The sequence below is a fragment of the Gorilla gorilla genome, chromosome 6 (genome assembly GCF_029281585.2).
Source record: "Gorilla gorilla gorilla isolate KB3781 chromosome 6, NHGRI_mGorGor1-v2.1_pri, whole genome shotgun sequence".
Lineage (NCBI taxonomy): Eukaryota > Metazoa > Chordata > Mammalia > Primates > Hominidae > Gorilla > Gorilla gorilla.
The window spans coordinates 75,217,522-75,231,583 of NC_073230.2; the positions used below are offsets into that span (position 1 = coordinate 75,217,522).

A 14,062-nucleotide genomic window follows, 5' to 3' on the forward strand; every position below is an offset into this window, starting at 1 on the left:
ATTGTCATTAAAAACCCTATGATGTAGAAGCTATTCGTATGATTCCTACTGTATAGACAGGAAGCCAAGGTTCAGAAATTAAATAACTTGCTCAAGGTCACACAGTAAGAAGTCTAAATAAAGTGGAAGGCAACTATGGAGTTGTGGGAAATGAGACTGGACTGGATGAATGGAAACTGGTAACGCAGAATCCTGAAAAATCAGGTAGAGGGGTCTGCGCTTGACATATTGTGCAACAGAGACCCCTGTATGTCTTAAACCAGGAGTGCAGCGAGATGATGCAAATGATGACCCAAGATTTCAAAAGCATGGGCCAAACAGATAGTTGATTTCCCAGTCAATAAATAAAGCAAAACCAACAGTGGTTCACACAGGGCTCAACCTAGGCCTTAGGTCATCAGCACAGTGATGTCACCACTGTAATCAAATCAGCTCTGTGAAGCTTACCAAATGCTACCAGTGATTCAAGCTACGATTTCACAAAAGTGCTGCTTTGCCCAAATGACCACAAACACACTCAAGTCCCAAAGAGTATCATATTTGAAAGGAATCTAACACAGGAAAGACAATGCATAATTAGTGCATGTGACAGGGTTCATTTAAAATTGAAAATGACAAATCAAACCACATGTCATCTTTGCCTGCTTAATCAGGAAATCTGCCCACTGGCTTCCTCCTATCTTTGCTTGAAATTGAGTTATAACTCCCTGTGCTCTCCAAAATATGAGGCGTTAAGACATCCCTTCCTGGAATAGTTAACTGGAGAAAAAATATGAATATTGTTTCTCTTCAGGACCAACGGATCCATCCCAGGTGCACTGTTACAATTTCATTTCCAAATCATTGCCCCTTCTCTGTCATTCAGAATATTGCACGCTCTGCGAAAATTTGTCCTTGGCCATTCCAAGTTACTACGCCACTGAAAAAGTCAATACTGTAATGTAAGAATCCAAAGAACATTCTTTGCCTCTTCTAGAACAAATATAAAGGAGGAAAACTCTCTTTCACATAAGTTTTAATGAATCTGTGTTTTGGGATCAAGAGAACAATCGATGTTTACACAGGTACTGCATTTTACAGACTCTGGCTGACAGAAGCTGATTTATTCATTGACTTTCTTTTATCAGCAAGATAATTTTTTTTAACCCAGCTAAATACTCTGACAAAATGCCAATGTATGCTAGGCCCTTCTTTATTTAATAAAAGATCAAGAGGTACATTATCTACCTTTTTATGGAGTCCTAAACGGGCTGTATGTGTTGGGGAATTTTTTTTAAGGCAGTTTTTACCCTTGAGAAGTTACTGTAACCACACTAAATGACAGGTTGTTGGCAACAGGATATGGTGAAACCAGACAGACATCAACTTAATCAAGTTATCCATTTTCACAGCACCAATAATGATGTGATGCATGAGAAAGACATCCCTCAGAGCAATCCAGCCCCAAGATGTTTAATTCAAATCTATCCATGAGGTTATAATCAGAGAATTCCAAATTGAGGAACAGTCTTCAAAACAACTGGGTTAGATTTAGACTCTTCAAATATCAATGTCATTTGTCACAGTGCCAATGTCACAAAAAGAAGCTAAGGAAACTTCCAGAGGAAAGGAAATTAAAGAAACATGACAACTAAATGCAATGTGTAGTTCTTCACTGGATCCTGAATTGGGAGGAAAAAGAACACTATTATGTCAACTGAAGGAATGTGAGTTTACATTGCATCTTTTTTTTTTTTTTTTTGAGACAAAGTCTAGCTCTGTTGCCCAGGCTGGAGTGCAATGGCACGATCTCGGCTCACTGCAACCTCCGCCTCCCAGGTTGAACCAATTCTCCCACCTCAGCCTCCCAAGTAGCTGGGACTACAGGACTGCACCACCACGCCTGGCTAATTTTTGTATTTTCAGTAGAGATGGGGTTTCATCACGTTGGCCAGACTGCTCTCCAACTCCTGACCTCAAGTGATCCGCCCGTCTTGGCTCCCAAAGTGCTGGGATTACAGGCATGAGCCACCGCACCTGGCCTACATTGTATCTTAATAATAGTAGATATATTAGCGCTAAGTTTCCTGAGTGTGATAAGGTGACTGTAGCTACATAGAATGCCCTTTTCCAAGAAGGGGTGAAATGATCTGCTGTCTACAACTCTCTAATGGTTCAGTAAAGTAAGTGTGTGCACCTGTGTATGGAGAGAAAGCTCATGCCTGTGCAAAAGAAATAAGGGAATTCCAGGCACGGTGGCTCACACCTGTCATCCCAGCTATTCCGAAGGCTGAGAAAGGAGGATCACTTCAGCCTGGAGTTTAGATCCAGCCTGGGCTCAAGTGTCTCTAATTAAAAAAAAAAAAAAAAGAAAGAAAGCCAACCTGGCCAACATAGTGAAACTCTGTATCTACTAAAAATACAAAAAATTATCTGGGTGTGGTGGCAGGCGCCCGTAATCTCAGCTACACAGGAGGCTGAGGCAGGAGAATCACTTGAACCTGGGAGGTGGAGGTTGCAGTGAGCCGAGATGGCACCACTGCACTCCAGCCCGGGCGACAGTGCGAGACTCCCTCTCAAAAAAAAAAAAAAAAAAAAAAAAGAACGGAATGGGGAAGGGGGAAGGGGGAAGGGGGAAGGGTAGCAAATACCCAAATCAAAATGTTAACAAGTGGTGACTTCAGGTAATGAGTATAATACAGGTATTTGTGGTACTGTTTTTGCAGCTGTTTCACAAGTTTAATATTTTTCATGCTAAGAAGTTAAGGAATATGAAAATGTAAAACTAAAATAAAGAATGCCATAAAGTTAAAAATAAAATTACTGTAACTTATAATTGAGGATGTAAAATATATTTGCCCCAAAAGTTTTTTTTGTTTTGTTTTGTTTTCTTTTTTTTCTTTTTTTTTGAGATGGAGTTTTACTCTTGTTGCCCAGGCTGGAATGCAATGGCCCAATCTTGTCTCACTGCAACCTCCACCTCCCGGGTCCAAGCGATTTTCCTGCCTCAGCCTCCCAAGTAGCTGAGATTAACAGGCATGTCCCAGCTAATTTTGTATTTTTCGTAGAGATGGGGTTTCTCCATGTTGGTCAGGCTAGTCTCGAACTCCTGACCTCAGGTGATCCCCCCGCCGTGGCCTCCCAAAGTGCTGGGATTACAAGCATGACCTACTGCTCCAGGTCTTCAAAAGTGTTTTAGAGCTAGTAGAACTTAATGGACACATCTAGCAATTATAAATGTACAAGCTGTAGATCTCTACAAAGCTGGAACTGTCTGCTCTACAGCTCACACTTTAGTATTATGTAATACGTTCACATGCAATCAGATTTCCAGAAACTGCTTACCTATACAAAACTTCATATTCTCCTGTAGGACTTAGAATAGTACTCATTTTATTTACATGTGTTTAAAGCAAATACTCCAAACGCAATTTAAAGACTGTCTAAATTTATACTACAGGCAGGCAGTTACTTAATTTCCTTAAGTAATGAATTAGATGACTGAAGTTGACTTTCTAGTTGACATTTAATTTGTAAAATTTGCTTAACTTGGTGAGTCAATTAAATGGATATAAACAATTCAGTTTATTCGGAAACTGAATTCCGAATAAACAGAACAAAATGATCTCTTGGTGAACTTTCCTCAGAAGCACACACATACACAAACGGCACATGCAAACAGTGCCTATTAATTGCCACACAGTCAACTCTTACGCAGGCAACGACGAAAAGAATTGCTCAAATTCTCCTATGCCCAGCCTATGCTATCAAGTCATGCTCTGAAAAACTAAAGTCTGGTACAAGCAAACTGGGCAGCTTCGGAAGTCAATGAACAACTTAACCTGTAGCATTCTCTTGAGAGCTAGCAAACGAGTATCCTCTTTGCAGTCCTGTTACTGGGATGTTATAGTACCTATTACCCACCTTTTCTAAATATCAATATTTCCAGCTGTGAAAAGAAAGAAATCCTGACACTACCTCAAAAAGATGGTACAGAGGATAGTGTCCATTTTCCTAATTATATATATTACATTCAAGAATAAAAGAGTGGGCTGCGGGCGCGGTGGCTCACGACTGTAATCCCAGTACTTTGGGAGGCTAAGGCGGGCGGATCATGAAGTCAGGAGATCGAGACCATCCTGGCTAACACAGTGAAACCCTGTCTCCACTAAATATACAAAAAAATAGCTGGGCGTGGTGGCAGGCGCCTGTAGTCCCAGCTACTCAGGAGGCTGAGGCAGGAGAATGGCATGAACCTGAGAGCCAGAGCTTGCAGTGAGCGGAGATCACGCCACTGCACTCCAGCCTGGGCGACAGAACGAGACTCCGTCTCAAACAAAAAAAGTGGGCTGCGCAGTGGCTCACACCTGTAATCCCAGCACTTTGGGAGGCCAAGGTGGGCGGATCATGAGGTCAAGAGATTGAGACCATCCTGGCCAACATGATGAAACCCTGTCTCTACTAAAAATACAAAAAAGTTAGTCAGGTGTGGTGGCAGGCGCCTGTAATCCCAGCTACTCGGGAGGCTGACACAGGAGAATCGTTTGAACCCAGGAGGCAGAGGTTGCCACGAGCTGAGTTCGCACCACTGCACTCCAGCCTGGTTGATGGAGCAAGACTCTGTCTCAAAATAAATGAACAAATAAATAAAAAGAATAAAAGAGTTGACACAAACCTTTCCAGCCATATCAATGATCATTTACAGACAAAGTTAGCCAAATAGTAAATACCTAATATACAGAAATACCTAACTTTGCTATATAAATATTTTGCATGGTGGCACATACCTGTAGTCCCAGCTAGTCAGGAGTCTGAGGCAGGAGAATCGCTTGAACCCAGGAGGTAGAGGTTGCAATCAGCCGAGATCGTGCCATTGCACTGCAGCCTGGGTGATAAGAGTGAAATGCCGTCTCAAAAAAAAAGAAGAAATTTCTGGTATTATTATTATTATGTATTAGTTACTTAGTAGGTATTTCCTCAATAAGAATTTTAAAAAGTAGCAAAAACTTAGAGGAGTTGTTCATTGTGCCTCCTCGCTTCAGGTTCTGGGAGTGTCTGATAGAGGTACAATATACAGGCATCCTCTGGTATGTATTGGAGATTGATCCCAGGACCCCCACATACACCAAAATCCGAACATGCTTGTGTCCCAAAGAGCCTTGCAGAACCAGCAGCTAGGAAGCCAGCTCTCCACATATGCAGGTATATTCTCATCCCTCAAATACTGTATTTTCATTCTCTGCATTTGGTTGCAGATGTGGAACCTGCAGATATGGAGGGCCAACTGCATTTATTTTTTAAAATCTGCGTATAAGGAGATCCATGAAGTTCAAGCTCGTGTTGTTCAAGGGTCAACTGTATCTGCAACTCAAGGTTCTGCTAAAGATCCTAAGGAGCAGACTTCCAAAGGTCACGCCTCCTGTTGAAGACCAGGTGAGGACCAGAAGTTAGGCTTCCAGACCTTTCCACTCCAGGGCCCTTCCACTCCCAAATCACATGTCTATCTCAGGAAACCTCATTTTCCCATGAATTACTGGCTGCAAAATTCTTGATTGGTTACAGAAAGTCACTGACTACTTGGCAGAAGGGGACAGGCTGTTACAAGAACAAAAACCCCTTGATTCAAACCGTTTCACTTAGGAAAATCAGAAAATATACACACCTAGCAACTAGGATGCTAGCTAATGAATTTATACAGTCGGCTCTCCTTAGCCTCAGGTTCCACATCCCTAGATTCAACCAACCTGGAATGAAAAACATGCAAAAAAAATTTTTAAGAAAATGCTACATTGTTGCTGACATGTACTATGTAGTTAGGCCTAGGATGGCTGCCTCTACACTGAACATGGATAGACTGCTTTTTGTCATTATTCCCTAAACAACACAGTACAACAACTATTTACACAGCCTTTACATTGCATCATGTATTATAAGTTGGTTGAGAATCAAACTGGTTTTCCTCTGCTCTCACCTGACAACAATCAACACAGAAGACTTCTGTGACCAGATGCGTGGCGATTTTTCTCTACCAATAAGTAAGCCATCAATTCTGCAGCCAGCACTAGCTGGGTACCTTCCAATCCAATTCAATTCGGACACTAACTATCTGAAAACAGTGTCAGATTCCACGGGCTGAGGGCTCAGTCCCAGAAGACTGCTCCTACTTCAGACACCAGTCACACAAGTCAAGGCCTCCAGAACTTCTCAATGGCGGGCTTCAAGCTGCAGTTCCCAGGACCTCCTCTTTAGGCTTCATTAATTTGAACACTTACTTAGGTTTACTGGTTTATTATAAAGGGTATTACCAAGGATACAGATTAAGTGGTGCACAGGGTGAGGGATGGAGAGGGGGCGCAGAGCTCTATGCCCTCCCCAGGCATACCACCCTCCAGAAACTTCCACCTGTTAGGCTATCCAGAAGTTCTCTTGGGCGTTTTGTAGAGATTTCACTAGAGAGAGATTATTGAAGCATGACCAACCTCACAGTAACTGATTGGACAAAGAGTGTCATCTAACTGAGTGCAGAAACCCAGCAAGGCCCATCCAGATTCTCCTTGGCCTCTCTCTATTCCTTCCTCCTGGGTAAGGGGCACAACCCCCTCTGAAACGGGGGTCTTGTAACCTAAAATCAGACAAGATACGTCAGAGATTTCTTTACGGCCAGCTCTAAGACAGAAAGGCAGGGGATGATTAGAGGGCAAGAGACAGATCTTCTGTTTTCTGAGGCCTGCTTCTGAGGCTTAGAGTGCCCCAATATTCTAACAAAAGACTGTCTTTCACCTTTACTGCTCTGAAGCTGTTCCAAGGCCACTTCAGGAACCATGCACAAAGGACAAATACTTTAACAAAAGTTATGCTTACTGTTTTAGTCATTTAGAAAGTAACAAGGACTATGGCAGTTATGAGCCAGGAACCATGGACAAAAACTGGTATTACATGTCATGGTATCATAATAAGGCATCTAGAGATGATTTAAAGTATATGGGAGAATATGCATAGATCATATGCAAATACTACACCATTTTATATCAGGGATTTGAGCATCCGTGAATTTTGGTATATGCAGAGGGTCCCAGAACCAATCCCCCAAAGATGCTGAGAGATGACTATATTTATGAAGCTAATAAAGTATTGTTATATTACTTTATTGAACAAGTATTTCCTGAATGCCTACTGTGTGCCAGATGCAATGCTAAGCACTAGGTGAACAGACGCTGGTCCCCACCCTCCAAACAAGTAAACATACATTTATCACTGCAACTTGTAATTATTTGAGGGAAAGTAAATCAAGGTGCTATGAGAGACAAAAAGAGCTTATGTTAGTTAGACTTACTGAAGAGGAAAGGCAACTTTGAAAAGGGACACAACCCAAGTAGAGAACAGGTGGCCAGGTGTGGTGGCTCACGCCTGTAATCCCAGCACTTTGGGAGGCTGAGGCAGGCAGATCACCTGAGGTCAGGAATTCAAGACCAGTCTGGCCAACATGGAAACCCTGTTTCTCCTAAAAGTACATAAATTAGCTGGGCATGGTGGCACACACCTGTAATCCCAGCTACTTGGTAGGGTGAAGCAGGAGAATCCCTTGAACCCAGGAGGCCAGGAGGCAGAGGTTGCAGTGAGCTGAGACTGCACCACTGGACTCCAGCCTGGGTGACAGAGGAAGATTCCATTAAAAAAAACTAAAAATAAATAAATAAGAAGATGAGAACAGGGCGAGGGCGAGGGTGAGGAGGAAAGTATACCAGACAGAGGGTACTGCAACGCAATGGTACTCAGGAAGTGCTTAGAAGGTTAGAGGAGAAGGAAATACCTGTCAGTGGAAAGTGTGTGTCTGGGAGGTTGGGAGAGTGGCAAGTGGTAAGGCTGGGGAGTAGGTGAGGTTTTACAGGGTCTTGCAGGTCCTGGTAATAGATGGAGATTTCCTCTAAGTGCAATGGAAAGTCAATGAAGGGTTTTATCCAGGGGTGACATGTTCCAATCATTACTTAAGATCACTCCAGTTGCCATGTGGAGAACAGAATGGAGGCTGGGGAAGAGTGAACACTCAAAGGCTATTGCTTAATCCAGCCCAGAGGTGATGGACTATAAAGCTAACAGTGGAGATGCTGAAAAGTAACTGCATTCAAAATACATTCTAAGGTGGAGACAACAGGACCACTGATGGACTGGATTTAGGAAGTGAGGAGAGAGGGCTAGATTTTTGGTCTATGCAATTGGATAGATGATGAGAAGAAGGTTAGAAACATATCTTTGGGAACTATCAGCACATAGATGGGTTAAATGACAGAGTGTGGAGAGAAAGGGTCCCAGGACTGAGCCCTAAGATACCTCAACACTTAGACATCAAGCAAGGGAGGAACGAGACCCAGGGAAGGACACTGTGAAGTAGTCCTTGATGTAGGAGGAAATATCAAAAGGGAGCATATATCACAAAGAAAAGAAAGTTTCTAGAGTTTCTGTATTAACCACTGCTGAGAGATCAAGAAAGTTGAGGCCAGAAAATCAACATCTGCATTTGACAAGATGGAGGGATCAGGTTTTTGTTTTTTTTTTTTTTTTTGAAATAGTCTTGCTTTGTCACCCAGGCTGCAGTGCAGTGGCACAATCTGGTTCACTGCAACCTCTGCCTCCCGAGTTCAAGTGATTCTCCTGCCTCAGCCTCCTGAGTAGCTGAGATTACAGGTGCCCACCACCACACCCGGCTAATTTTTGTATCTTTAGTAGAGACGGGGTTTCGCCATGTTGACCAGGCTGGTCTCAAACTCTTGACCTCAGACAATCGGCCCATCTTGGCCTCCTGAAATGCTGGGATTATAGGCGTAAGCCACTGCGCCCCACTGGATCAGGTAATCTTAACAGTCATTTCTGTAGACCAGTGAGGATGAAAGCCCAACAGAATGGTTGAGAGAATGAGGGTCTAATCAGCACTTTCAAGAAGTTTTGTTGGGATGGGAAGCAGAAATGGAGTAAGAGGTGGACATGTGGCCAGGTGTGGTGGCTCACACCTGTAATCCTAGCACTTTGGGAAGCCGAGCTGGGCTGATTGCCTGAGCTCAAGAGTTTGAGACCAGCCTGGGCAACATGGTAAAACCCCATCTCTACTAAAATTCCAAAAAGAATAAATTAGCTGGGCATGGCGGCATGCACCTGTAGTCCCAGCTACTCGGCAGGCTGAGGCAGGAAAATTGCTTGAACCCAAGAGGCTGAGGTTGCAGTGACACAAGATGGTGCCACTGCACTCCAGCCTGGCAACAGAGCAAGACTCTGTCTCAAAAAAAAAAAGGCTGACATGTATGTGAGGACAGGATTTTCTTAAGATGAATACACTAAAGCAGGATTGTATGCTCACAGGAAATGCTCTAGTAAGTAGGGAAAAATTAGTAATGATGGCTTATACAAGAGTAAAATATATTAATAGTTTTTCAGGTTGCAGATGAAATCCCATCAGTAGGTTGCAAAATTAATTCAGTAGGTCAACTTATTTTTATTTTTATTTTTTTTAGACAGAGGCTTGCTCTGCCACTCTGGCAAGAATGTAGTGGCTGGATCTCAGCTCATTGCAGCCTCCTGGGATCAAGCGGTCCTCCCATCTCAGCCTCATAAGTAGCTGAGACTACAGGCATGAACCACCACACTCAGCTAACTTTTTTATTTTTTGCAGACACAGGGTCTCCCTATGTTGCCCAGGCTGGTCTCTACCACCCAGGCTCAAGTGATCCTCCTGCCTACGCTTCCCAAAGTGCTGGCATTACTGGTATGAGCCACCACGCTTGGCCCCATTCATTTTAACAAAAAAATAAACAATATGAGAGTGTACGCCATACATTATTGTTTCATGAGCCTTTCATTTCAGTTACACAGACATATTATGTTAAGTCAATTAAAAAAAAAAAAAAAACTCAAAAGGAGCCAGGTGAGGTGGCTCACACCTGCAATCCCAGCACTTTGGGAGTACAAGGCAGGAGGATCACTTGAGCTCAGTATCACTTGAGACCAGTCTAGGCTGTAGTGAGACCCTCTGTCTACAAAAACTTTAAAAAAAAAAATGAACAGTGAGTGATGGTGTAGGCCTGCAGTCCCAGCTACTGGAGAGGCTGAAGCAGGATTGCTTGAGTCCAGAAGGTCGAGACTGCAGTGAACCACCACACTCCCACTGGTGGACACAGCAAGACTCTGTTTCTTAAGAAAAAACAAAATTAATTAATTAAAAATATAAACATCTGAAATGCCATAGTACATATAACCATCAAACATGAGGCAAGAGAACGTGAAGGAAACTGTATCAGTCAGTTCACAGAGAACACAAGTTAGGTAATACCTACAAGTTAATATCAATCATATAAAACCCACATTCGGAGTAGATGCAAAAACTTCCATTTGCACTAGGCGCAACGAACAAGCACGGAAAAGACCACGTGGAGTTAAACTATCAGAAAACCTTTTACCCTCGCCTGTACACACCCACACACCCCGTGCTGTTTCTCCGGTCCCAGTCCTGGCTCACATCCTTCCCTTCTCCACCCAAAAACTCGCCCCTTCCCTCACAGTGTTGACTGTTCCCATCAAACTCTGAGGGCAGCTCTTCGGAGTGAGGGCTCCCCAGGGCCCGGTGGGGCAAGCAGAGCTCTACCCGGACCTGATTCTTCTCTCCTCCACCTACTTTCAGGGTGGACAGACTCAGGCCTTTACAGCCTTCTAAGTCCCGGGTCGGATACCAGGCTGGGCTCCACCCCCGCACTGTGACCCAGAAACGCTGGTAAATGAATGAGAGAAGGAGGGGGCACATTGAAAGGCAGCCGGACACGGAGGTGCTCGGCCCCGCACCCCAGACACAGGTTGTGGAGGTTCGGAGGGGCTTGAGTCCCGTTCGTCCCTGTCCCTACCCCGGGGCCCTCCCGGACAGGGCCAGCCAGCCCCCTGCCCTCACTCCCGTACGAGGGTCGCCCAGTCCCCACGGCTCTCGGCTCTCAGAGGCCCAACCGTTAGGCTCCTCGCGTACCAAAAGGGACGCGCCCAGACTAGAGTCTGGACTTCCATGAGGTCCAGACTCGTCGCCTCTGGCTGCCAGCAGACAAGGAACTTCACACTCTACAGCTCTCCCCACCGTCGCCAACCGCGCCAAAGTGTCAGCTCCGCGCGCCAAGGTGCAAGCCAGGAGCGCCGCGCTTCATGCCGGGAGCTTAGCGGACTCGGAACCTCGCGCCGCAGGTTCTCCTTTCTCGGGGGTGGGGGTGTGGGGGTGTGGGGGGGGGCGTGTTCCTGTATCCTTCGCCCAGGCCGACTTCAGACTGCTGAGTGTTTGCGGACAGGATTATCTCGTGTTTTCTATTGTTTGTTTGTTTGTTTTGAGACGGAGTCTTGCTCTGTCGCCCAGGCTGTAGTGCAGTGGCGCGATCTCGGTTCGCTGCAGCCTCTGCCTCCCGGGTTCAAGCAATTCCCTGCCTCAGCCTCCCAAGTAGCTGGGATTACAGGCACCCGCCACCATGCCCGGCTAATTTTTGTATTTTTTATTAGAGACAGGGTTTCACCATCTTGGCCAGGCTGGTCTTGACCTCCTGACCTCGTGATCCACCTGCCTCAGCCTCCCAAAGTGATGGGATTACAGGCATGAGCCACCGTGCCTGGCCACCTGGCTAATTTTCTTTTTTTCTTTTTTCTTTTTTTGAGACGGAGTCTGGCTCTGTCACCCAGGCTGGAGTGCAGTGGCGCAATCTCGGCTCACCGCAAGCTCCGCCTCCCAGGTTCACGCCATTCTCCTGCCTCAGCCTCCCGAGTAGCTGGGACTACAGGCGCCCGCCACCCTGCCCGGCTATTTTTTTTTTATTTTTTAGTAGAGACGGGGTTTCACCGTGTTAGCCAGGATGGTCTCGATCTCATGACCTCGTGATCCGCCCACCTTGGCCTCTCAAAGTGCTGGGATTACAGACGTGAGCCACCGCTTCTGGCCCCCTCTGGCTAATTTTCTAAAAGAAAATTATTTGCTGTCCAAAAGGTCAGCTAGAATTTTTCTTTTATTTTTTTGTAGAGATGGGAGAGTCTCTATGTTGCCCAGGCTGGTCTTGAACTCCTGGCCTCAAGTGATCCTCCCACCTCCACCTCCCAAAGTGCTGGGATTACAGGTGTGAGCCACCGCAATGGCCTTTGTTCCCTCCTTTGTAAATAATAAATGTGTTAGATAATCCTCATAAAGTGCCTGGCACTTTATTAATTACTGTGGCAGTACAACCATGACTCTCTGTGAAGTAGATTCCTTTATTATTGACATTTTATAATTGAAGAAACTGAGGCAGTCTTGGAGAGATTATGATTTACCAAAAGTCACTCATCTAGGAACTTGTCCGGTGGGTATTGAACCCCAGTCAATCTGAACAAACACAACAGATGCATTAACTAGAGACTGGTGAGTGGATGAATAAAATGTGCTACATTTGTACAATGGAAAACTATTTAAAAATAAAAATGAGGCCAGGCTTGGTCCCAATACTTTGGGAGGCGGGGGCAGGATTTCTTGAGACCAGGAGTTCCAGACCAGCCTGGGCAACATAGCCAGACCCCCTATCTACAAAAAGTTAGCCAGGTGTGTGGTGGTGAGCACTTGTAGTCTCAGGTACTGGGGAGGCTGAGGTGGAAGAATCACTTCAGTCGGGAGTTCGAGGCTGCAGGGAGCTATGATCATATCACTGCATTCCAGCCTACAGAGTGAGAGACTTTGTTGCAAAAAATACATATAGATAGATGGATAGATACATGCTACAACATGGATAACCTCCCAAAACATGACGCTATTTATAAGTGAAAGACGCCACACACAAAATAATACATATCACCTGGCCGCGTGGCTCATGCCTATAATCCTAGCACTTCAGGAAGCCAAGGCGGGTGGATCATCTGAGATCAGGAGTTCAAGACCAGCCTGGCCAACATGGTGAAACTCCATCTCTACTGAAAATACAAAAATTGCCAGGCACAGTGGCTTACGCCTGTAATCCCAGCACTTTGGGAGGCCGAGACAGGCAGATCATGAGGTCAGGAGTTCGAGACCAGCCTGGCCGACATAGTGAAACCCCGTCTCTGCTAAAAATACAAAAATTAGCCGGGCATGGTGGCAGGCGCCTGTAATCCTAGCTACTCAGGAGGCTGAGGCAGGAAAATTGCTTGAACCCGGGAGGCAGAGGTTGTGGTGAGCCAAGATTATGCCACGGCACTCCAGCCTGGGCGACAGAGCAAGACTCCTTCTAAAAAAATAGATACATACCGTATGATTCACTTTATATAGAATGTCCAAGAAGAGGCCAAACTATGGATACAGAAAGAAAGCTAGGAGAGGGGTTGGGTGCAGGGATGGGCAGTGACTGCTAATAGATATGGAGCTTCTCTTTGGGAAACGAAAATATCCTAAAAGTATTATGGATGGTGGTGGTGGTTGCACAACCCTGTGAATATACTGAAAACATTGAGTTGTACACTTTAAATGGCAAATTGTACAGCATATGAATCCTATATTAATAAAGCTGTTAAACATTTTTTACTCGGCTGAGCATGGTGGCCCACACCTGTAATCCCAGCACTCTGGAAGATGAAGGCAGGTGGATTGCTTGAGCCCAGTTTGAGACCAGCCTGAGCAACATGGCAAAACCTCATCTTTACGAAAAAAAAGAAATTAACCAGCGCCGTGGCTCACACCTGTAACCCCAGCTACTCAGGAGGCTGAGGCAGGAGAATCGCCTGAACCCAGGAGGCAGAGGTTGCAGATCGCGCCACTGCACTCCAGCCTGGGTGACAGAGCAAGACTCCATCGTAAAACAACAACAACAGCCGGGCGCGGTGGCTCACACCTGTAATCCCAGCACTTTGGGAGGCCGAGGAGGGCGGACCACAAGGTCAAGAGATCGAGACCATTCTGGCCAACATGGTGAAACCCCGTCTCTATTAAAAGTATAAAAATTAGCTGGGCGTGGTGGCGGTCGCCTGTAGTCTCAGCTACTTGGGAGTCTGAGGCAGGAGAATCGCTTGAACCCAGGAGGCGGAGGTTGCAGTGAGCCGAGATCACGCCATTGCACTCCAGCCTGGGCAACAGAGCGAG

At 45.3% G+C, this 14,062-nt stretch overlaps 1 protein-coding gene across 2 annotated transcripts in view; it reads right to left on the reverse strand.

Annotated features, from left to right (window-relative positions):
* The window catches only part of GUSB (glucuronidase beta), an 87,248-nt gene extending 76,048 nt beyond the window's left edge, over positions 1-11,200 (reverse strand). The window contains exons 1-2 of one of the 2 annotated variants that reach the window (XM_063708576.1): positions 10,979-11,200; positions 4,767-4,864 (exon numbers count right to left, since the gene is read on the reverse strand). The gene's annotated coding sequence lies outside the window, so the exon portion shown is untranslated. The remainder of the gene's footprint in view (positions 1-4,766; positions 4,865-10,978) is intronic. The other variant, XM_055346959.2, reaches the window with a different exon arrangement.
* Positions 11,201-14,062: the final 2,862 nt, after the last annotated feature.